This window comes from Microtus pennsylvanicus, chromosome 16 (assembly GCF_037038515.1).
Source record: "Microtus pennsylvanicus isolate mMicPen1 chromosome 16, mMicPen1.hap1, whole genome shotgun sequence".
NCBI lineage: Eukaryota > Metazoa > Chordata > Mammalia > Rodentia > Cricetidae > Microtus > Microtus pennsylvanicus.
The window spans coordinates 43,089,002-43,113,626 of NC_134594.1; the positions used below are offsets into that span (position 1 = coordinate 43,089,002).

General features: G+C 44.6%; 1 long non-coding RNA gene across 1 annotated transcript; it reads left to right on the forward strand.

Moving 5' to 3' along the window:
- The first annotated feature begins 17,793 nt into the window (after positions 1-17,793).
- Positions 17,794-22,980, forward strand: LOC142836538 (uncharacterized). Its single transcript, XR_012908103.1, has 3 exons — positions 17,794-17,940; positions 19,238-19,304; positions 21,847-22,980. It is a non-coding gene; the product is annotated as an uncharacterized LOC142836538 (long non-coding RNA).
- Positions 22,981-24,625: the final 1,645 nt, after the last annotated feature.

The following is a 24,625-nucleotide window of genomic DNA, read 5'->3' on the forward strand; positions in this document are numbered from 1 at the left end:
AATAAATGTTTGCTTCCATGTTCTTTCTGTCTTGTCTTATTAAAGCTAGAAAGTCCCTCTTTTACTTAGGTTGAAAGTGAGGCATTGGGATTCTCCATGGCACTCCCTGCCAGGTAACGCAGGACCAGGGCATGAGAGAATCTACAATCCTCCTGCTGAGGTTGATCATCAAACAATGATTCTTGCCTAGCAGAATGAAGAACCCATGTCCTCTAGGTTCCTAGCAGATTGCTCTGGAAGCTGCAGCTATTTCACCATGATCATGAATCAGAACTTACAGAAACGGACTCGGAGCAACTAAAAAAGAAAACAACCACAACAACAAAACCAATGCTCCTAAAGACAGCTGGCTATCAGAGACTTAGCAAGAGGACTGAGAACTAGTCTGCAGCCCGGTGAGAATCATGGCTCCCCAAGATTGAGACAGCAAGCACAATAGGCTTGTCATCTCTGCCTGCAAAGGCACTAGCATGAAACAATGAACCCTTATCTCCTGTCCAAGGCTAGGTTCGGGACATCTGGTATACCCAGCTTGAGTTGTAGACACGCCACTTGATTATTGGACAATAGAGACATAGAAGATGAACTTCATCAAGTTGCAAGGGACAAAAGGAACTTCTTAGCGTGTTGTCACTTATTCCCTGAAGGAATATGGGTACTCTTGGGAAATTAGAAACTATTTTAAAAGAAGCAAGAATATCTGTAAGACAAGACATTACACAATGGGGCTGAGCCTTCTGGAGAATGGAATCCATGAGGGAAACAAAATATAGCTTAACTCTGGTTATGGAATGTTCTGGCTATTGTGATATTGGATAAGTACAAAATCATAGAGATTATGGCCATTTAGGGACTCGAATAAAATCACAGTTTCTAAAAGACAGAAAGGAGATAGGAATCCTGGCAAAGAATATGATTCGCATGCTTCAGGAAAACATCTCCCTCTCGGAGCCTTGCTCTCCAGGGAGGAGTCATAAAAGGGTAAGCAGGCAGGAGCTGGTGCTGTAAAAGGGTGTAGTTTTTGCACTCTTCACAGGAGTAGAGGCTAAAAAATAAAGACAAATGCTTAAAAAGAAAAGAAGCACAACCCCACAGGGCAGCCAGTCTCCCAAAAGAAGTGATCTTGCCGGTAAAGGAGAGAGAAGACTAATGTAGACATTGGAAGGAAAATGTCAAGAAGAGTCAGGTCAAGCACTCGGAATCAAAGGGCTCTCTTCAAAGCAGGACATGTCTAAAGGATGTCCTCATGGGCCAGCCTTGTAAAAGCTTTCTGCAGGATGACCCTAAGACAAAAGGTTAAGCCATCCTCACTTAGTAGATCTAGCAGTCTAGACGTGGAGATTGTTTTTAAGTCCCCAGGTGAGTAACACTCAGTGAAGACCAATATATGTCAGAGAAGACTCTATTTTCATCACACAGCACTCCAGGAGAGAGAGAGAGAGAGAGCGAGAGCGAGAGAGAGAGAGAGAGAGAGAGAGAGAGAGAGAGAGAGAGAGAGAATATCCTCAGAAAGAAAGCACACTAGTTCTCAGAAAGGGGAAGAAAGCACATGAAGGTGATACAATTGGTAAATAGCCCATTTCATAAGGTGAGTAACTTAGTAGATTTGATAGCATACAGGGATTTGCCTAAATAATGGTGAATTTTTAAGTGCACTTCTGTAGTAATATGGGCGGCGGCGGCGGCAGGGCTGTGTCCCCCAACACCCCAAGCCACCTGCCCGGCTAGCTTATGCCCCGAATAATTACACGGACACTGTATTCTTTTAAACACTGCTCTGGCCCATTTCTAATCATCTGTGTAGCGCCCCTAGGTGCGCTTACCGGGAAGATTCTAGCCTAAGTCCATCCTGGGTCGGAGCTTCATAGCGTGCGTCTTCCCTGGAGCAGGTAGCATGGCGTCTCTCTTGCGTCTGCTCAGGAGAGGAGAGCTGCCGAGTCTGACCTCACTTCCTCTTCCTCCTGGCATTCTGTCCTGTCTACTCCTCCCACCTATCTTCTAACCAATGAAATGGGTCGAGGCAGTTCCTTTATTGCTTAGCCAATGAAATCAACAGATTGATATATGACACTCCCACATCACTTCCCCTTTTTCTGTTTAAACAAAAAAAAAAAAAACGAAGGCTTTAACCTTAACATAGCAAAATTACATATAACAGTTATCAAGTAAAAGTTACATCAGAAACATTTATACATATAACAAAATTGACCTTAAAATCCATACCAATGCAAATTATTCATACCTATATCATTTCCCCCTTTAAATGTAAAAGAACATTTATAAACTATATTTGGGAACATGGGCGCAGTTTTTTCTCTCCAAACTGCTTCCTGCTGAATGGGGGCGTCGTTAATTAGGTCTTTCATGGTATAACCTGTGTTGCTAGTTTCATCTCAGTTGGCAGTTGAGCAAAGCAATTTTCTGAAGATGTTCACAGCAACCCTTCAGGAGGACGTGGTCCATCATACCAAATCAGAATAGAAGAAATGAACAGGGTCTCATCCTCTGTGAAAACAAAAGAAGACTCTCTCCAAAGCATCATATCCTTAGACCCAAATTCTGAAATCGTAATACCCTTATATCCTTTCTGGTTTAGCTTGGCAGCCCATGTAATGAAATGTCTCTCTGTATTTAGCTCCTTCACAGTCAAAAAATTTAAAGAAAACACAATGTACATAATCCAGACTCTCTGTGAATTTTCCATTTTTTTACGTAGCTTATTTTTCTTTATTTCTTTTAATCTCTTAACTATCTGTACTCTGTCTCTTTAAAGATTTTACCTTTTTTTTTTAACCATTAACTTTATTCTCTATATTCCTTTTCTTCTCTCTCTCTCAAGCCTACGTACATTCATCCAACAGTGTAACTCATTTAGTGGTCTGAATCTGTCCTATTGTGAATCTGCAATTTTTTACTATCCAGGAGCACTTTTGATTTGCGCCTTTAAATCACTAGGCACTTAAGAATCTAAGCTGTGACATTCCTAGGTTAACTTTTTGCTTTTTGAGCATATATCTTTGACCTGGAATAACCCTGTAGACCAGGCTGTCTTTGAACTCTCAGAGATCTGCCTGTCTCTGCCTCCCAGGCATTGGGATTAAAGGTGTTTGCTACTACACCTTGAACTCACAGAGATCTGTTCGTCTCTGCCTTCTAGGCACTGGGATTAAAGGCGTGTGCTACCACACCTTGAAGTCACAGAGGTCTATCTCCCTCTGCCTCCCAAGTGTGGGGATTAAAGGTGTGTACTAAGACACACAACAACTCGCTTCCTTTTTCTTTTGTTTTTGGCTTTAAGAACTTCAACTTTCAGCTTGCATATATTTTTAACACACTTTAAACCATTCAGAATTTTTCTCTGTCTTTGAATCTCTCTTTACTGTATATCTCTCTTTTTCTGACCACGAGTCTTTAATTTACCAATCAATCTCAGTAGGACTAAAGGCGTGGCTTTGACGGCTGGATCCAGTCCATTCCTTAGCTTTTCAGCCTCTTGGCTGAGGTACTGGCTGTAGCCATGTTTATAGCATTTCAAGGTCCCTGCCAGCCAGCAAGCTACAACAGACAACACTCAAGTCCTCTCTCTGTAGCCGGCCCTCCTGCCTCAAACAGTCAGAGTTTGGCCTGGCAGGATGGCCCAGAAAGCCGGCATTTTTAAACGGGCAGCTTTTTTCCTGCTACGGCTGAAAACCGAAAAGCATGTGTTCAGCTTTTCATCAACACTGTTTAAGTGTTTCGTGGCAGGACCTCTTAATGAGCTGCAGGGATTTGCAGCTGAAGCTGAGTCAGGAAGCCTCTTGGGGCTACCAGGTAGGAGCGGCACTCAGCACTTTAATTCTGAGACTGAGCGTGCAGCACAGAAATTCTTTTCATCCAAGTTACATCCAAATCTAACACGCAGAGCACTACGCAGTCTGAAAACACGTCTCTGTATGGCAGCAGGAATCCGCCATGCTCTTCCGCCTGCCTAAGCCTGATTCTGCCTTCTGCCCAGGAGCAGGCGGGGAGCTCTGAGTCATCGTCAAGGTCTCAGAGCACTCTCCTTCTGATCCCAAGAGGGAACACAAACATAAAGCCAGAGTTTGCACTGGCGGCACAGCCCCAGGAAGCAGCGCTTTAAGATAACGCAGCTTTTTTTTCTGCTGCTGTTGCCGAATCAGGAAATCTCTCTACAGCACGCCACCAACAAACAGCAAAAATCTGTGTTAAACTCTCTCTCCCTTATTTTTAAGCCTTCTCAAGTTTTTTGTGGACTCAGTTAGCCACACGTCTGGGCGTCATTTGTAGTAATATGGGCGGCGGTGGCGGCAGGGCTGTGTCCCCCAACACCCCAAGCCACCTGCCCGGCTAGCTTATGCCCCGAATAATTACACGGACACTGTATTCTTTTAAACACTGCTCTGGCCCATTTCTAATCATCTGTGTAGCGCCCCTAGGTGCGCTTACTGGGAAGATTCTAGCCTAAGTCCATCCTGGGTCGGAGCTTCATAGCGTGCGTCTTCCCTGGAGCAGGTAGCATGGCGTCTCTCTTGCGTCTGCTCCGGAGAGGAGAGCTGCCGAGTCTGACCTCACTTCCTCTTCCTCCTGGCATTCTGTTCTGTCTACTCCTCCCACCTATCTTCTAACCAATGAAATGGGTCGAGGCAGTTCCTTTATTGCTTAGCCAATGAAATCAACAGATTGATATATGACACTCCCACATCACACTTCTGTAGTAAAGTAATGGAGAAGAGACACAAATCAGTGCTACAGCACTGGAGAAGTTGAGAGCACTCACTGCCATTGTCTCTCTTCTATTCCCCGAGAGTCTACAGGACCGCTCTGGTACCCATGAGCACGGCACCATGCAAAGAATAAATTAACAGCTCTGCACACAAATGTGGTTCTGAAGTGAATAAGGCGGAAGACAGGTGGCTAGAGGGGAGACATGTGCCATCACGGAGAAGAAATGGTGACAATGGAGCAATCCACTCAGACCAGTCCCAGCTCGAAGCCACGTGTGATGGCACATGCCTGTAATGCCAGAACTAGAGGACTTGAGGCAGGAAAAATGTGAGTTCAAATCTAGCATGGGTTACATCAGTTATGTTCAGCTTCATGCCTGTAAAATACAGGCAGTTGGACCCTTGCTCTCCGGACTTTTCATGTGACCCAGAAAGGACATGAATGTGGAGTTATACTCCTCGAGTGTGTGCCCAAGATGAGGACAAATGCTCAAGGACTTTACTCAAGAAGCATTTGCATCTGTGAACCAGGTTCTAGAGGGCCCTGGGGTGGGGGGTGGGGGTGTTAAAAGCGCAGGGTGAACACTGACCTTAAAGACATTGAGAGTCTCACGGAGAACCTAAGAGTAAGTACAACTCTGGCCTCAGTATGCAGAGTTATGGAGAAAAATTCAAGGACAATTCAGATTAAAGAAACTGCTTCTAGCTATACAAATATGTACAGGATTGGTGGTCGAGAAGAGAAAACAGAATAAAACACCAAAAAAAATCTGTAAAAGGATTAATTCAAAAAGTAAGCAGAGGGAAGGGGAGGGTAGAGGAGAAAGTGAAGGAGAGAGGATCAAAAAAAAAAAAAACAGAGGTTGAGAGGGGCTGTCTGGTAATCTCTGACCTAGGGAATCAACAAGAAAGAACCTATAATGTGGCCTGATCCATGCAAGAGAATCACTTATGTTTTGTTGGACAAGGGCAAGAGAAAACAGCACAGGAAAGCTTCAGGAGAGGCCGTGAAAAACCGGATGTGTCTGGCTAATGAACCTGAACTCTAGGCACTGCCTGCCTCGCTTAGCAGGCAAATGGCATGGGCAGAACTCCCCTCCCCAGGTTGACAAGGAAGCACAAGCAGGAGGCTCCACGGAGACACAGAGGCTTCCAGCGTGGCCAAGTATGACCAGCAGCCTGCACTCGAGAGTGCATGCCTTTACCCACCCAGATCCGTGGCCTCTCTGCCTGCAGATTCAAACCATCTTGGGTAGAAGATGGAGGGTCGGTGATTGCTTCACTCCTGAATATGTGGAGCCTTTTATTATCATAATTCTCTAGCTGGTTTTCTGGGTCTAATGACTATAGATAGAACGAGATTGTGTTGAGTGTGATGAGCCATCTGGAGTCCATCGGAAATACATGAGAGGATGATGCGGGCCTGTGCAAAGAAACTGTCGTTATGTTAGCGCCTTTTGTCACTATGACAAAACACCTGACAGCTTAAAGTGACGACAGGTCTATTAGGGCCTCTGCTTTCAGATATTCCAGTCTGTTGTCATGGTTCCACCACCGAGGGTCTGAGGTAACTCAGAGCACCATGGCGGCAGAAGCATGCGCATACCAGGGAGGCATAGAGTGACCAGAAAAGCTACAACCCCGAATTACACACCCCTAGAGACCGCCTGCCTCCAGCTAGGCTTGCTGATATTCCCAGAACCTCCAAAAAAGCACCACAAGCTGGGGGCCAAGCCCTAAACTCACAAACCTTTTGGAAGCAAGCCATATACAAATAACAAATCATTTTATATAAAAGGTGTCCGTGCCCACAGATAGTTGTGCATCTGTGGAACATTCTGGAATCAGCTCCCTAAAGACACCAAGTACCCTTCGAGAAACCAGCTTGTTCTGTGCGTCAGGGCCATTGGAAATGAGGCAAGACAGAGAAGCAAGGTCAGAATCAATAAAGCCGGAGCAGCCAAACAGAGAAGAGGTTTCAAGGCTCCCCACTACTCATCTCGATGGCTGGGAAACCCACAGGGCCTCTCCGGATCATGAACTCCTGGCCTATTGAAAGGAGTGAACCAGTTGGGATGTTTCCCCAGGCTGCCACTGTGCAGTCATGGAACTTAACGTGATTGCCCTAGCAGGGGCCATGCTATGTTCTTCGGTAGGGAAACAACGAGACGAAAGATTACAGGACAAGTCAGAAAGTCAATTTCTATTAGCAGTGTTAACTCTGCACAGAGCATCTGTCCTGAGATATTTCAGATTCTTTAGGAAGCCTGTGATGCACGCTGGCCATACGTCATGCATGATGGACTAAAAAGGACCTGGTGACTCCCTTTTAGAAAACAGGGTGGTTTGATTGCACAATGATTTCTAATGAGAGTTCCAAAAGAGGCACTTGGAGTGGAGAGGAGAGCTGCACGACCACCCTCGGATGCAAGACAAGACTGCCCTCGGATGCAGGACGAGACTGCCCTCGAATGCAGGACGAGACTGCCCTCGGATGCAGGACGAGACTGCCCTCGGATGCAGGACGAGACTGCCCTCGAATGCAGGACGAGACTGCCCTCGGATGCAGGACGAGACTGCCCTCGGATGCAGGACGAGACTGCCCTCGGATGCAGGACGAGACTGCCCTCGGATGCAGGACGAGACTGCCCTCGGATGCAGGACGAGACTGCCCTCGGATTCAGGACGAGACTGCCCTCGGATGCAGTACAAGACTGCCCTCGGATGCAGGACAAGACTGCCCTCGGATGCAGGACGAGACTGACCTCGGATGCAGGACGAGACTGCCCTCAGATGTAGGACAAGACTGCCCTCAGATTCAGGACAAGACTGCCCTCGGATGCAGGACAAGACTGCCCTCGGATTCAGGACAAGACTGTCCTCGGATTCAGGACAAGACTGTCCTCCGATGCAGGCCAACTCCTACAGGCTCAGCGACTTCTCATTCACTGCCTGCACTATTGAGCATTGCAGTGGGTGAGGCAGAGAGTGAGGGAAGCAAACCTCTTGTGAGTCAAGCTGATGTGGGCTTTGCCTTCTAGGAATTTCCAGTCTAGCAGAAGGGACAGGTGAGAACACACGTTCTAATTGCCAGCAGCACTCTGAAGGAAACTTCCCAGTGATTCTAAGCAATTTTTGTCCGAGTATCTGATTCAGACCAGAGTAGAAAGAACTGAAAAGTCTTCTGTAAGAACTGCGCAAGCGGAGACCTATCCAGTGAAAGATGAGCTATACCCACTGGGAGGGAAATACCAGGCACCGAGGGTATCCATATCTGTATCTTTCTGTTCAGAGCTTGGTGAAGTCTAAGAGGAAGCCTGCCACTGCCTGGATGACAAGAACCTGGAGGTTAGATAGAACATAGACCAAGAAGAGAGAAAATAAAATCAATGAAATGATTCCCAGTGATATCCTGTTAACCGGTGCCTACCCAATTGTCATCAGAGAGTTTCCGTCCAGCCGCTGATGGGAGTAGATGCACAGACCCACAGCCAGATGCCAAGTAGAGAGAGGACCCTAATTAGAGATCTCCCTCAGGTCTCTCCCCCCTTGGAGCCAGGGGAACCCTGAGGAAGAAGGGGTTGCTGTGGAATAATATTTCTTTACACTGTGACTATGTATTACTCTCATTGGTTAATAAAGAACTGACTGTCCTATAGCTGGGCAGGAAGAGATTGGGAGAGTCAAACTAGAAAGATGCTGGGAAGGAGGAGGGTGGAGTCTGGACTAGAGAGCAGATGCAGAGAGAAGATGGGCATGCTGTATTGAGAAAAAGTACCACACCATGTGGCAAAGCATAGATAAGAAATATGGGTTAATTTAAATGTAATAGTTAGGTGGTAAGAAGCCTGAGCTCTTGGTGGAGCATTTATAATTAATATTAAGCCTTTGTGTGGTTATTTGAGAATAGCTTGTGGGACAGAAACTTCTTCTGACAGGGGAGGAAGAATTGTAGGAGCCAGAGGAGCCAAGGACACCATGAGACCAAAGGCCCACAGAGTCAACTAAACAGGGATCATAGAGGCTCACAAGACGTAAGCAACAATCACAGAGCCTGCATGGGTCTGAGATTGGTCCTCTGTATATATGTTATGGTTGTTAGCTTGGTGGTTTTGTGTAACTCCTAACTGGTGTGGGAGAATGGTCGATTATAATTTAAATAAATGCTGATTGGCCCATAGCCAGGCAGGTAGTATAGGCAGGGCAACCAGACAGGAAGTAGAGGCAGGACAACCAGACAGGAAGTAGAGGCAGGTCAATGAGAACAGGAGAATTCTGGGAAGAGGAAGCCCATTCCTCTGCAGTATGTGCCACTTAGATCTGTATGGCCCCAGATGCATCATGGCTCCTGGGCTCCAGCATGGTCCCAGGTGGCCAATCAGACCCTGGGGAAGCACATGACCCTTGGCTGCCGCAGGAGTCACCTATGTCAATTCAGACCCTGGCTCCTGTCGGGCCACAGACTCAGGCCGGCTCTCAGTTCAGACCTCCTGGATATCACTACGACCCAGGAAAGTTTGTTTTTTTAAAATAAATGATTTTCACATCACTTTTTCAAGTGTCAAAATTCCCAAGTATATTCCCAAGATGAATAAATAATATTGTTTTTTCCAAGAAGAAATAGAAGCTACCACAGCCCAATTCAATTTTTAAAAAAAATGGTTGTTACCAATCAGGTATTCTCTTCTCAGGGACTTCAAATGAAAAATCCCTTTGACAAGTTCAGAACTGACAGAAGAAGACTTTCTCGGACTGACAGCAAAGATTACTGCACACAGCGAGGGAAGCCAGCAACCAAAGGCTCACAACAGGCCCGTTTCTTCAGCAATAAATTGGTGCACTGATATAATAATTATACCACACACTGTAGCCAAGACATTCAAGTTCATGTTTCAAAATGCAAATAATTGATACCTATGCTTCACTGGCATAAAAGAACAACTAAAAATACCTCGGGCCTGAGAATAGGCTCCGTGGACGAAGGCACCGCCACCAAAACTGATGACCTGAATACTCAGTCTCCACCAGTCTGGAGAAGTGACTCCTGAAAGTTGTCCTCTGACCTCTCCATGCCAATCATGACACCCATGGCACAGGCAAGCACCCACAAAATAAAGCTATGGAATGAAATTTACTGGAAGAGTATGTCCATGGAATTCGTGAGAGCACAGCACCTGGGAAGGAGAGCACGGACTGAAGCCATGAGCACTGCAGACAGACGTGTGGCCAGCATTCTCAAGGATGAGTTGCTCAAAGACGCAAGAGAAAAGGAAACATTTGGGGAAACAGTGCAGCCTGTAGGATGACAAACAATGATTTACCGTCTGCTATTACTAAGGAAAAACTGTGGACCGAAGAACTAGCCTAAATGTCATCAGAAAATACTAGGTTAAGGGTCTCACAAGTTCCAGGCCACCAAGGTCAACATGGACAGGCCCCCCCAAATAAATATCACAATCATAAATCAGCTCATTATTCAAGCATCTCAAGCAAATAAGTTGTTACTGACAAATTAAGTTCGTGGCAGAGAAGCACCTGAGCACACAGAATCTTATGTGCTTCTTCAACTCTTTCTCCAAACGACCCTCCTTTTAAATTCCTGTTGTCTGAGAAAAGTGGAATTGCCCTGCAGCCTGGTCAAGCCCACAGCCTCACTGGTTGTTACAGTAACCAGGCAACGCCACGCTGAAAGTGTTCAGTGATGAGAAGAATGTTTCTTGCAGATAGTTGTTGTTTCTCCTTGAAAATAGAAAGCCTTTCCGTGGACTTCACAAAGAGCACATGCACAGAACCAAAAGCCTAGAGCACTTAACGTCAACGAGTGAAATCTGCAGTTGCAACAAGTTACCACCAGAGGGAGGTGATGAGCCATGAGCAAGGAGAGTTAGGGAAAAACTTAAACCAGTTTCTAAAAAGAATTGGAAAGAAAACTCTTATTAACATGTTTTTGAAACATAAATAACTTATAAACTAATGTTTAATATATACAAATAAGATACAAAGAACAAAGGGAAATACTTATGTCCCTACACCCCATCCCGTCCAGCAGAATATGAACAGGGGTCCCTGATAAACCTGGAGGGAAGGGATGGAAGGGCAAGAGACCCAAGAAATGACAGCAAGACAGGCTTTCTGATCAAGCTTCCCATTTTATTATTCCTCAGAAACTGTTATAAAGCAAACAGGCGGGGGGGGGGGGGGGGATGTAGGATGCTGGAATTTAGGTCTGGAGGCATCCCTAGCTGATAAGAAAATACTGAGGTCTGTTAAGTGTTAACTAACAAAGGAAATGCTAATTATTTCTAAAGCCTGGAGCCTGCAGGTCTTGCATGGAGACAAGATACTAGGTTAATTTCCTAGGTCTGGAACTAGCCCTGCAGAGTTGAATATTTTACTGAACTTGTGAGCTTAAGATGGCTATAAAGAAAACGTAGGTCTCAAAATACAGGTCTTTGCTTCCTGCAACATCCGGCTTAGAAATAAGACATGAGAACCAGGCACGGTGGCCAAGGTCATCATCCCAGACAAGTTTCTCAGGGGCTTCTCTGGCTGCGTCGAGGAACCATTCAAGCTGCCAAGTCTTTCTACCAGCCAAGTGGGTCATGATGCAGGAGAAAAACTGAAGTGGGGGTCAGGGGCCACTCATAGCCTGGACATCACTGGAGCTCTGGAGAGTGCTGTTAGAACAACCCTGAGGCTTCTCTGAGGTGAGGCTACACACAGCAGTAGGTCTTGGGTCAGTCCCTGTCTTGGGATAGTAACTCTGTCTTCGTTAGGGTGACGATTGCCGTGATGAAACGCCATGACTAACCGCGGGTTGGAGAGGAAACGGCTTACACCTCTATACATTTGCTCATTTTCAAAGGAAGGCAGGACAGGACTCAAACAGGGCAGGAACCTGGAGACAGGAGCTGATGCAGAGGCCGTAGAGGGGTGCTGCTCACCAGCCTGCTTCCTTATAGAACCAGGACCGCCAGCCCAGGGATGGCACAACCCACCACAGGCTGGGCCCTACCCCAGCAATAACTAATGAAGAAAATGCCCCCAGGTGCCCACAGTCCAATGTTATGAAGGTGTTTTCTTAATTGAGGTTCCATCCTCTCAGGTGACTTCAGTTTGCGCCAAGTTGACATAAAACTAGACAACATAGTGCTTGACGTGCCCAGTCTGATGAAGAAGGAAATAGACAGGAAGAGCCCCTGGGGGTAAGAATAGAGGCTTGGAAGGCAGATGATGGAGGGAAAGCACTATCTGATATCGTGATGTTCTCGAGCAGAGGATTCCTGTTTTTTCTAGATTACTGGGACTTGTACCCTCAGTATATGGTGCCTTTTCTGCCTCTATGGACATGATCCCGAGGATTTTCTCATGCAGGATTCCTGGATCACGTGCTGGTTTTACTTTTAGCTCTCTGAGGAAGTTCCACACTGTTTTTCAACTGGCTGCGCTAATCTGCATTCTCACCAACAGTTGTCACGGGTTTCTTTTTTCTTCCTCTTCATATTCTTACCAACAATTTTAGAAGAAAATAAATAAACTTCTGCTCTAACAGGGACCAGGTGATAGCTCACTGTGGTTTTAATATGTGTCTCCCTAACAATTTTAGTGACATTAAGAGTTTTTCGTGAACCTGTTGGACATTTGTGCATTTTTTTAGAAATGTCTATTTTTATCTCTTTCCAACTTTTGATTCAATTATATTCTTGCAGTTGTTGTTTGGCTTCTTTATATATTGTGAATGCTAACCCCTTATGAAATGTATGGGTTACAAATACTTTCTCACACTGTGTGGTTGTTTCTTTACTTTATGATTTATATGTTATACAAGCTTTTCAGTTTGATACAATCCCAACGGTCTGCTTTTGCTTCCATTGTCATTGCTTTGGGTTTATATACCCCAAGCGTTGCCTAGATCAATGCCATAGTTTTACTTTGCCTTAGTTAGGGCTTCTATTGCTATGATAAAACTCTGTGACCAAAAGCAACTTGGGGAGGAAATGGTTTATTTTATCTTACACCCTGTCACCCTTCAGGAGAGTCGGGACAGGACCCTGGAGGCAGGAACTGGTGCAGAGGCTTTGGGAGAATACTGCTTGCTGGCTTGCTTGCCATGCCTTGCTCAGCCTGCTTTTTGATAGCACCCAGGACCACCATCCCAGAGGTAGCACCACCCACAATGGGCAGGGTCTTTCCACATCAGTCACTGATTTAAAATGCCCTACAGGGTTGCCTACTGCCCAATCTTATGGAGGCATTCTCTCAACTGATGCTTTTTTCCTCTAAGATAACCCTAGTTTGTGTCAAGTTGACATAAAAAGCAGCCGGCACACATCTTGTGTATTCTTCTAGCTTCACGGTTTCAAACCTATATTGACATTTTAATCGTTCTGAGTTAATTTTTGTTCACAGTATAAAGATCCTCCTTATTCTTCTGCTTATAGATATTCACTTTTCCAATCCCACTCTTACTGAAGAGACTTTTTCCCCCACATTGTGTGTTTCCTTCAAAGCTCTTCAGTGGATTGCATTGATCTATGTGTCCATTTGTACAACGGCAACACAGGATCTTCATTATACAAGCTTCATATTTTGAAGCTAGGAGCCTTAAATCACTCGCTTTGCTCTTTTTGCACAAGAATGTTTGAACAATTCTGGGCCTTTTGTGTCTCCATACATGTTTATAAACTGCTTTTCCTATCTTAGTGGGTCACTGACATTGGAATTTTGGCAAGGATTGTGTTGAATCTGTAGATCACTTTGGGTTGGCAATATTAATCTTTCAAGCTGCAGACATGTGATAATTTTCTACTTAATTTTATTTCTTTCCTCAGTGCCTTATAATCCTCAACTCAAAGATCCTTTATCTTTCTGATTAACTTTATCCCTAAATAATTCACTTATTTATTTGCTTATTTATTTTACTATAATTAATGGGACTATTTTCATTCCTTCTCAGATTATTGTCAATGTATAAAAATTCCACTGATTTTTGTATGGTGGCTATGTGTCCTACAAGCTTCCTGGATTCGTGAATTTATCGATTCAAGAGTTTTTGGTAGACGTGCAGATTTCTGCACAAAAGATTTTGCTGTCAGTAAACAACTTACTTTTCCCCTTTCCTTACTTTTTTTTCTAACTTCACTCTCCTGCTTAGGACTTCCAGAACTGTTTTCAAAAGAAGGGTGAGAGCGGACACCTTCACTTTGTCCCTTCCCTGATTTCATGTTGGATTGTCCAGGGTTTGTTGTTGAGCTGTTGATCTTGGCTTTCATATATGCCTGGCTTTCAACCCCGGCCCAAACTATGTTTGCAAATGCTGCCTTCCATTCCAGGCTTGCCTCGCCACCACAGTGTTTTCTGCTGTGCATACACCACCAATTCTCAAGTCCAATTTACCTTATTTTTCTTTTTGTTATTGACAATTCCACCGTCATACTCTGGAAATCCCCGCTAAAGCCAGTGTCAATAAGTGAGGGTGTTGGTGACACAGCAGTTGCTACAACTGCCACCCCCTGCTTTCTTCCAATTGTTTTATAGCTTTGCATTTTTGTCTTTGATTCATTTTGAGCTAATTTGTGTATGTGGTATAAAATAGGGGTTCAATTACACACTTGGATCTGTGATTATTTTCTCAACTTCACTTGTTGAAAGATTGATTTCTTTTACACACTTGCTGAAACTTTGACTTATTTTCTTGAGGCGTCAGTACTTTCATTCCATCATGTGATCAATTGCAAGCAAGTTCTACTGTCCTTGCTTTTATGCTGGATTCTGAAAATCGCTGTCGTGATTAAGGAAGCCTTTTTGAATCTCGGATGTCTCAACTTTTTGAGTTTGTGTGGTTTATTCAGCTTTACTAGGTCTCTGTTTTCTCATCTTTTAAATTGGTGACACCTGTCTCGTATTCAGCGATGCAAACAAGAGAGCACATGGAGGCTGGTTCAGTTCCTGACATCATCAGCCCCTGTGTGCTCAAGGGTAGTGGACTCCAGCGCTTCCCCTGGAGAGCTATACAAGGCAGTCACTCATTGTAGAATCTACTTCTTGAGTATAGGGAAACTCCAATGTAAAAGACCAGGAATTAGCTCACATCCTACTGCAAAATGATATGTTTCTGCAACCTTGCCCCTGACTCGTAAACATAAATGAGCTGTCCCTTCAGCTCCTAAGTGACCCTACATCCCTCCCAGGAGGTAAAAGGATTTTCCGGGAATGGGTTGTTGTTGGTTGGTTGGTTGGTTTTGCTATTGTTTTTACCTCACCCCCATCAAACAGCTTCCTGTCAGTCAGGCCTCATGCAGAATTCGCACTTCAATGAATGCTAGGCTGCAGAAATCAGCGTCTTCTTGTGCTTCTTAAGAACAGTCCTGGAAACACGCAGATGTGAGAACAACCCAGCATCCGAGACTCAATCACAGTTAAAGCAATTCAGACCACGTCGTTGAGGTCGGGCAATGTCTCCTGTTGAACACGAGGGGGTGCTCTGTACATTTCTATCCGAAATGCTTAGCCCGGAACCATGGGCTTTCTCACCAGAAATCACAGAAACAAGAGGCACCATGAGCATCCAGGTCAAAGCTACATCACTCACACAATACACAATGTCATATATGTATACGAGCACACAAAAAAAACAATGCCCACTTCGACAAGTAAACACAGGGATGTTCAGATGTGCACACAGTCAAAGACACGAAACTAGACACAGCTACAGACACTTCCACACTCATAGCCTTATCCTGGGATGCGGCTATTGTTTAAAACAAGGGACTGAGGGTCAGGGAACTCATATGCTCTGCATCCTAGCAGAGAGTAAAGTGAAGCCTCAAGTGAGACTCCAGGAAGAACCGTTATTTCCAAAGAGTGAAACTGCTATTTATATTTACTCTAGCCATCTGAAGAGTATTGCCAGCAACCACAACTAACGCCAAAGTTAACAGACCAATACATGATCATTAACAGACCAATAAATAAGCAAATACATTTGTTGGTCTCTTAATTGATCATTGATTTTGAAAATGCATTGTGATGGAATAGTCTCAAATGAATCATCAGTTTGCACTTGAGCCCACTAAAAAACCAAATTTTATTTTCTTAGCCAGTGTTGTATAGCAGTTTCCTCTGAGATAAAACCCTGTGTCTTGGAGGGAAACTTGTTAAGATGCGGGATGTTTCAAGGGAAGGTGAAACATTCTATACTGCAGGGAAGCTCCTGGATCTGGGAAGTAAAGTTTTCAAAGACTTCACTGAAGCCACTGCATGGAAGGGAATTCTGCCCGCTCTTGAAATGGGCCAGGAAGTAGACACATTTTACAGCTCAACTTCACAAACAGGACCCAAAAGGGAGGAGCCTTCTCCCCACCCCCACCCCAGCATCCCTCCACCCCCAGCTGAGAACACGGCTAGCCTGCCTGGGTTTGCCGTCCCCAGAAACAGAAGTATAAATGGGCATTATTTAAACTGCGACATGAAGCAGGCATGTTAAAGCCGGACTACAAGTCCTGCCTCTAGAAAAACAACAAACCCACAGCCTGCCTCGTGGGTGGCGATTTGTTCTGCGACAACAGAAAGCTTTACATGGTTCAGGAATGCAAGCTAGAGGCCAAGGGAGAACCCACGTGTACCTTGTCTGACGGGGAAATACGCTGCGTGAGCGAGATTATGGAAAACAGGCATTCTCATCCATTGCAAGGGGTAGCTCAGTCAGTATAATTTCTATGAAGGCTGATTTAAAAAAAAATATCTAGCAAAATTTAAAATCACATCCCTGTCTACTTGTAATTTACCTGGAGATACGTTCTCTAGCAGGAATAGGCTAAGGCACAAACGGAGAAGCATGGCTTGAAACAGCAGAATAGTGACAATCACTCCGTCAGTAAGCCGGTGCCTGGTAAGGTGACTGAGAGGCATTCTTGCCTGCCAAGTTGACTACATCTGGAATGAACTGAAACCCAAGTGGCTGCACACTCCCGTGAGGGATTTCTCTTAGTTCAATCATTTGAGGTGGGAAGATCCACCTTTCATCTGGGCCACACCTTCTACTGGCAGCCTAGATAAAGGACACAGAGAAGGACGCTTCTGCTCTTTGCCAGCTTGCTCTAGCTGGCAAGTCCGTTCCTTCACTGGCCTTAGAGCCTACTTCTTTGGGATTCTTGTGTGTACTGAAGAACAGGTGAGAATCCAGCCTCGTGTGTGTGTGTGTGTGTGTGTGTGTGGTGTGTGTGTGTGTGTGTGTGTGTGTGTGTGTGTGTGTGTGGTGTGTGTGTGTGTGTGTGTGTGTGTGTGTGTGGTGTGTGTGTGTGTGTGTGTGTGTGTGTGTGTGTGTGTGTGTATTCTTATTTATTCCATCAGTTCTCCTTCTCTAGATAGAGAACTCTAAGTTACAGAAAATTACAGTCTTTCATAAGCTATAAGCTTTTGGACCATCAAACATGAAAAAATTAAATATTATCTTAAAGATATTGGAGATAGATGTTTAGAGACAATGAAAATGCAGGAGTCACGCATACAAACCTAGACATACCAAGGAAGAGGTCATTAAAATTGAGGACTTGCTTCCTTCTAATTGACCTGTAGAATGACTATGAGCATTTTCTGTTTGCTTACTGGTATAGGAGGGCCCAGGCCACTGTCACGCTTAGGCAGGTAGACCTGAGTTGTATAATGAAGGTAACTGAGCAAGCCAGTAAACCGCATGTTACTGATGGTCTCTTCTTCAGTTTCTGCCTCCAAGTTCCTTCCTGAAGGTCCTGTCCTGGCTTCTTGTGATGATGGACTAAAATCTATTATGTAAAATAAACCCTTTCCTCCCCAAGTTGCTTTGCTCATGGTGAGTATCACAACAATAGAGACGTGAACTAGGTCACCATGCGTAGTGTGTATAGTAAGCGACTCTCTAGGGAAATATGATCTCCAAGGAAGGGAAATGTATGTCATTTAAGATACCAATGAGAATGTCTGACTTGGAGAACACATTGGTGAGACAGAGACAGTAGAGGCGCGCTGTGTAACATGACCCTAGTGAAGACATCAGGGGAAGAGACCCAAGTATCCGGCATGAAGTGATCTGCTGCAGTAGGAAGCCACAACCCTGGGTCGTGGGAACAGCTGGTGAGAGTCCCATGAGACGTCATAAGCAGAGCCTCTGCGAACCCCGAGAAAGGAACCGTGAGAAAAGAGAAGCAGTTTCCAATTAGACCACACCAGGGGCCACAGGGTAAGTTTGGACCTTTCCTCTTCCCATTTACTGACCACATCCCTTTGACCTAGCAGGAAAAGCTTTATAAAAGCAGATCCGAACTGGAGTGTCCACTACTTACGAGTCTGAGCATCTGAATGACTGACCAGAAACGTGTGTTGCCTGTGTGTGAGCACAGAAGTAAGGAGTAAGGTGAGGCCTTTGTCCTCAATTTCATTCAGTGGATAAACAGCTTCCACTGAGAAAATTCCACCTGTGGGGAACAGAGCTAAGTTGACTTTCGAGGGAAGTTCCCAAGAAAACTGTAGGAATGACAAAGAAATAGCATTTTGAGCTGGAGCAGGCAACAAGTAAGGGCTTCTGTCTACATGATAAATGCCACAGTGCCAATGACGAAACTCACTTGAGAAAACAAAACACTGAGTGATTGGTTAACTGTAGTGGGTCTTCGCTCCGCCCATGAGCTTGGGATATCTGGTCCAGAGAGATGGTGCTTCTTGTCTGCCTAGTGAACTTTTATAAGCAAGGAGAGAGGATGGTGGTCATTCTCTTAGGTGGTGAAGATCGATTCAGGCAGCTTGAAGCAGCGTATGATCTGTCCCCAGCTTCCCAAGGACTCTGCGACTGGAATTACCGCATCCTGTATCCATGAATTTATTTCCCCCTTTTCATATTTTAATAAATCCTTGATACCCCTGAAACAGATGCTCGTGGATTTCTCTTAACAGGTTAACACTTGGAAAGTGCCAAGAATAAAACTGAAAACAATGTCCTCAGGCGCTGTGAGGGGAGCAAGAGAGAGATGCCAGGACACAGGCCCTCTCCCGCATGGCGGGGCACTTTATGCTGCATTAACACGTGTTTTTCTGTATCTGGCCTCACACAGGCAAACTCCGTCAAAGAGCTGTATGTACCCTAAGGACTGTCATACCATGGTTTGACATGGATGGGTTGGTCTGGTTATGGTTTGATTCAAGATTTCACCATGTAGCCCAGGCTCCCTTGGAACTCATTGTTCTCCTGCCTCAGTTTCCCAAGTGCTAGGCCTACAGGCATATGTCACCACTCCCAGCAGCTTCCCAGCACCACACAGCTCCCATCTCCTGTGGTACAGACACTGACCCCCAGGAACATATGGGGTGAGTCAGTTTTCAGGAGGCAAGAGAGGAAATTACCTCCCGTTCCACCACTGAAAAATTCCCTCCTCACTCTCCAGACCTTTTTCATTCCAATAGATAAGGCTGCAGTGACTAGTTGAACGGATCAGTTAGTCATGAAAAACCAGCACACTGATTTCTCCCTGCTTTACAAATAGGAGGTAGCTGGAACTGGACACCCTCGCCTTGCTACGACATGTAGGACATTTTTGAAACAGAAAGAAGGTAACAGATATATATATATATGTATGTATGTATATATATATGTATGTATATATATGTTTGGATTATGTAAACATTGGTTCACCGGGTACATGATGCATCTGGTTATAATCATGTGCACATCCACTTATGGATAGGCATAAGATGACTGACAGCTGCCTGCTGAAAGACTTCACTTCCCAGCCTCCTTTGAGGACTGTGGACGTCATTTCCACCCCTATAATGGGTCATAACTCATCTTCTTTTGTAGGCATTTTGGCCATCAGCACACGTGGGTAACAAAAGTATAAACTTATTGTGAATAAGGTCAGACCAAGTCTTTCTTTCCCCCTTCCTTCCCTCTACAGTTGCCTTTAATATTATATGTGATACTGAATCCTGGGATGGGTAAACTTGTGGCTTAAGCCCACCCACAGACAAACTTTCTCACACACAATCCCCAGCCAGGGCCCAATAAGGGCCCCTAGGGCCACCTGTTTCTCTCAAGCAGACTTTTTATTTTTTCACTCGCTATCTCCTCCCTTTCTCTCTCCCCTTACTGTCTTGCCCTGACACGGTCTGACCTTCTAGGTGGGAGGCGACACTATATTTCACTAGAGCATACACGCAACGTAGAAAAATGCTGGGACAAGGCAATCCATCAGACCTAACTCAGAGGTGCCCTAGTTAAGTCTGGGAGGCCACTGGAGATTTCTTCTGCCTTAAAACCTGCTCGGTCAAAGCCACGGGAGATTTTTTCCACAGCATGCAAGAAAGCTTGGCTGAGAATTGTAATTGTGGGAATACTCTAACGGCTTACCACCGGATCAGCCTAAAGCCCTGAGAGCCTCCCGCTGGCCCTGAAGTTTCTTAACCTTGGAATTGAAGAGGTTGGGGGAATCCCATTACTCTCCAGGAACATCTGAGGAGTTCTACACCTAAAGGACACGGTAACTGAATAGTAACCCCTGTTTTTACCTTGATCCTGGTCCCCATCATGGGTTCCAAGATCTCCATCCCAAAGTATACATTCTTAGTCTGGCTGAAGGCTCATCTGAAAAGCTCCAACTGGGAGACCTCAACCTCATATCAAGTTCACTTGTTCAGCTCTTGGTCCAAATCTGGTCTTAGTATACATTGGAAAAATGATTACTGCTGACCTAAATTCAGAACTTTGGATTATTTCTGATACTTCAACCTAATTAGGCAACACTGCTGTTGGCTGTTTGATTTGACCCTTTGTCTATTTTAGGGGTTCTGCCACCCACCTCCCAAATAAATCACACATGGAGTCTTATTTTTTCTTATAAATGCCCGGCCTTAGCTTATTTCTAGCCAGCTTTTCTTAACTGAAATGATCCCATCTACCTTTTCCCTCTGGACTTTTCCCTTTCTCTTAATTCTGTATATCTTTTCTTTCCTTCTTATTCCATGTTCAGCTGCGTGGCTGGGTGGCTGACCCCTGGAGTCCTCCTCTCCTTTTTTCTCTTTTCTTCTCTTTTTCGCCTTCTATTTATTCTCTCTGCCTGCCAGCCCCACCTATCCTTTCTCTTGCCTTGCTAATCAGTCATTCAGCTCTTTATTAGGCCAATGGAATGTCTAAGGTAGGCAAAGGAACACAGCTTCACAGAGTTAAGCGGATGTAACATAAGAGAATGCAGCACATCTTTGCATCACTAAAAAAAAATGTTTCACAGCATAAACAAATGGAACACATCTTTAATATTCTACAACCTAACTCCATGAGACAGAATGGTGGCATTGTCTGAGATTCCCCCACCCCATAGAGCTCACAGTTCACTTTAACCCTTTCCATGGCTCTGACCTACAAAGTCACCCAGAGCTAGAATGACTGCACAGTTGCTGTTGGGCCTCCAAACTTGTACCTATTCCTAACTAAGATAGCATAAAATTTTTGCCACATGCTTTTGCCTTGTGCTTTTGGCCTACTTGTGTCTCTTCCTCTCCAAGTTTGGAGACCCTCCTTGTATGCATCTCAGATTGTCTGGCCTATTTGCAGACACACACAAACTAGTTATGGATATGTAGATCACTGGGTTCAGTCTTTTACAGATTTAGCTGTCTTTTGAGTATGGATAATATTGAAAAATTGTTTCACACTGCTCTACTCTATTGAAAAGGCTGGCTTTGGAGTTGAAATTAGGTCCACCTACAGACCCAACCATGCTGTTTAAAAGTTTCCTCCACTGTCTCTGCTGTGGGTCAGGCAGGCCACCTGATTGAGACAGGGAGAAGAAAAGGAAAAAAAATGACAATGCAAAAAAAGACACAATATGCTTAAAAATAACTAAAAAAAAAAAAACTATTCCCAATTGGGATTACTGTTGCTTATCTCATACTCCTTTTCCTTGATTTTATTTACTTTAAGTCTTTTATTGAAACTTTGGGATCTGTAAAAGTTAATTGAATATCATTTTAAAATGATCTGTAAAATTAAAAGTTAGCTTAAAATCTGTGAGGAAAAGGGGTTAAAATGTCTATGTATAGACAATCTTAATTGGCTATAGCATACAATGTATGTAACTTGGGTTACACTCTTGTTTAGGAAAATTGTGCATACGTGGTAGACTCACTTTGGAGTACCATATGGCTGATCGTCATCTTGGCTGATGGATAACCTAGCAAACACGTGCCTTGCCACCTTCTTGCCTGATGACCTCATTGGGATAAAAGCAACCATATAGCTGGCAGCCATCTATACTGAGGTTAAACAGAGAACATGCCATGCTCTGTTCCACTATCTTGGTTAAGGTGATTACGTGGTATAAACCAACTGTGGCACCCATAAAACTTCTTAGTCCTGACACAAGTCTGAGACCACTGAGGGAGTAAGCAGGAACCAGAGACCTCTGTGGGTCCTGGGCATGAATTCAGAACCGCCTTGGGAGTAGGCCTGAGCCAGGGCCTCTGCTGGAGAAGGCCCAGGGCAGCAACCTCAGCAGAAAGAACCCAAGCAAGCAATCTCTGTGGGAGCAGGCCTGAACGACCCCTGGTATTGCAGAGCAACCTCCAGGAACATGGAGTGACCAACAAGATGACTGGAACCATAGCCCTGACTGCACCACGAGGAGCAACCATCTGAGCCTTAAATCCATTGGCACGTGGAAGACTGATCACTAGAGTCACAGACAGCCCCAGCTACACCAATCAGAGGAAAAGGTAGACAAGGTAAGAGCACATTCAACACCACAAAGAGCAACCCAACACCAGTAAAAATTAGTGGCCATACAACAGCAAGACTTGAACAACCAAATATAGAAGAAGCCGAAGAAAATAACCTAAAAAATAACTTTAGGAGAATGTTCGAGGCCCTTAAACAGGAAATGAAAAATTCCCTCAAAGAAATGGCGGGAAAGACAAACAAAAATATTGGAAGACATCAACAAACCCCTTTAAAAAAAACAAGAAAAATAAATCAAACATATGAAAGAAATTATTCAATATTTGAAAACTGAAATAGAGACAATAAAGAAAACACAAGCCAAGGGAATTATAGAAACGGAAATCATGAGAAAACCATTAGGAACCACAAATGCAAGCATAAACACCAGAATACAAGAGATGGAAGAGATAATCTCAAGTGCTGAAAATACAACAGAGGAAATAGACTCATCAGTCAAAGAAAACATTAAATCTAACAAAAGCTTAACACACAAAAAAGAAGCTTAACACAAAATATCCTGGAAATAAAATCAATTTTAAAAATGTAAAATTAAATAAAAACTTCTTAGTCCTATGCAGCCCTCTGTTTATGACTTCCTTCTCCTTTTCTAGACGAAGGAGGCAACATTAGGCCTCCGAGATGGTCCTCATTTACTTTCCCTGCTGACTGTTTTCATCTTCCATCTGTTCGTTGAGTATGGAATGAAAATTTGGTAGAGAATTTTTTAAACGTTGTGTTAATAGGGCTAATTTTAGAAAACTTTGTAAAATGAATCATTTACTCTTGATAATTCAAGGACTGTTTTCTGGGATTATACTTTGTAAACTGGAAATTGAAAATCATTTCTTGCCACAATTGTGGTGAAAGCCTCCTCCTCCCCCCGAGGCCATCCTGGCCACCAGAAACTCAGGTTAACCCCTGCCCACGTGTTGACCACCCGCACTCCCTCAGTGCCTGTCCAGCCAGCCTATCACCTAACTGCCCCTCCTCTCCTTACCACTGTAGGAAAAGAGAGCCATTTGTTAGTTCCCGCTGCCCAGAATCAAAATAACTACACAGAAACTATATTAATTAAATCACTGCTTGGCCCATTAGCCCTAGCTTCTTATTGGCTAACTTTTACATATTAATTTAGACCATCTTCATTAATCTGTGCATCGCCACATGGTACACCGGTTTACCAAGTAAAGTTCCCAACATCTGTCTTTGGTAAGCTACATGGCTTCTCTCTGACCCGCCGCCCTTCTTTCTCCCAGCATTCAGTTCCATCTTCCCCACCTACCTTTGCCATAGGCTCAAACCAGCTTTCTTTATTAACCAATTATATTCACAGCATACAGAAGGGGAACCCATATCATACCACCATACTCCACCTCACAATTCTGGCGGAAACCCAGTGCTCTACCAGGGGCCACACTGATCATCAGAACTCCTGGACGGCTGCCTGCCCACTGACTGCCTCCAATCTCTCAGTGTCCACCCACCCTTCTCCCCAGTACCTCTCTCCCTTTGTTGTGGTATCCCAACCCCAGACAAACACATGCTCAACCAGAGGCCAAGATGACCACCAGAATTCTAGACAAGCTACCTGCCCACAGACTTTCTTCACTCAGTAGCAACCCAGCCTACTACTCCCAAATGCCCCACTCCTCCCCATCACCATATCCCAGCTATCAGCTCTAGAGGAGGATCCCCAGATAGATCAAAGGCCACACAAGCCACCAGAACTCCAGCCCCCAACATAGGTGAAACCCCTTGTTCATCCAGAGGCAACCCTAGCCATCAGAAGTCAAGCCTCTCTCCAACTGTGGCATCCCTAACACCCCTTTGTCAGCCACGAAGCAGAGCCATAAAGAGAGGTTAATGCCCCCAAGCCCCTGAAAGCAGTTCAGGGGACCTCTATAGGGGCACTAATAGGCCATGGACCGTTCAACTCATCTCTCTTTTTACCACTCTGGATATTGTTTGGGGTACTTAAAACTAAAACAGCAGGACTGAAGCCTTCTTTACATCAGTTACCCTCTCTGTCTCACCAGTCCAGATCAGCTTCACATCTTTCCGAACCAGCCAGATTCTTTAACTCATGCAGTACAAAAAGAACTAGGTATGACCTCTACTACAAACGCAATGTGTACCCCACTGAAAATGATGCTGCTTACAC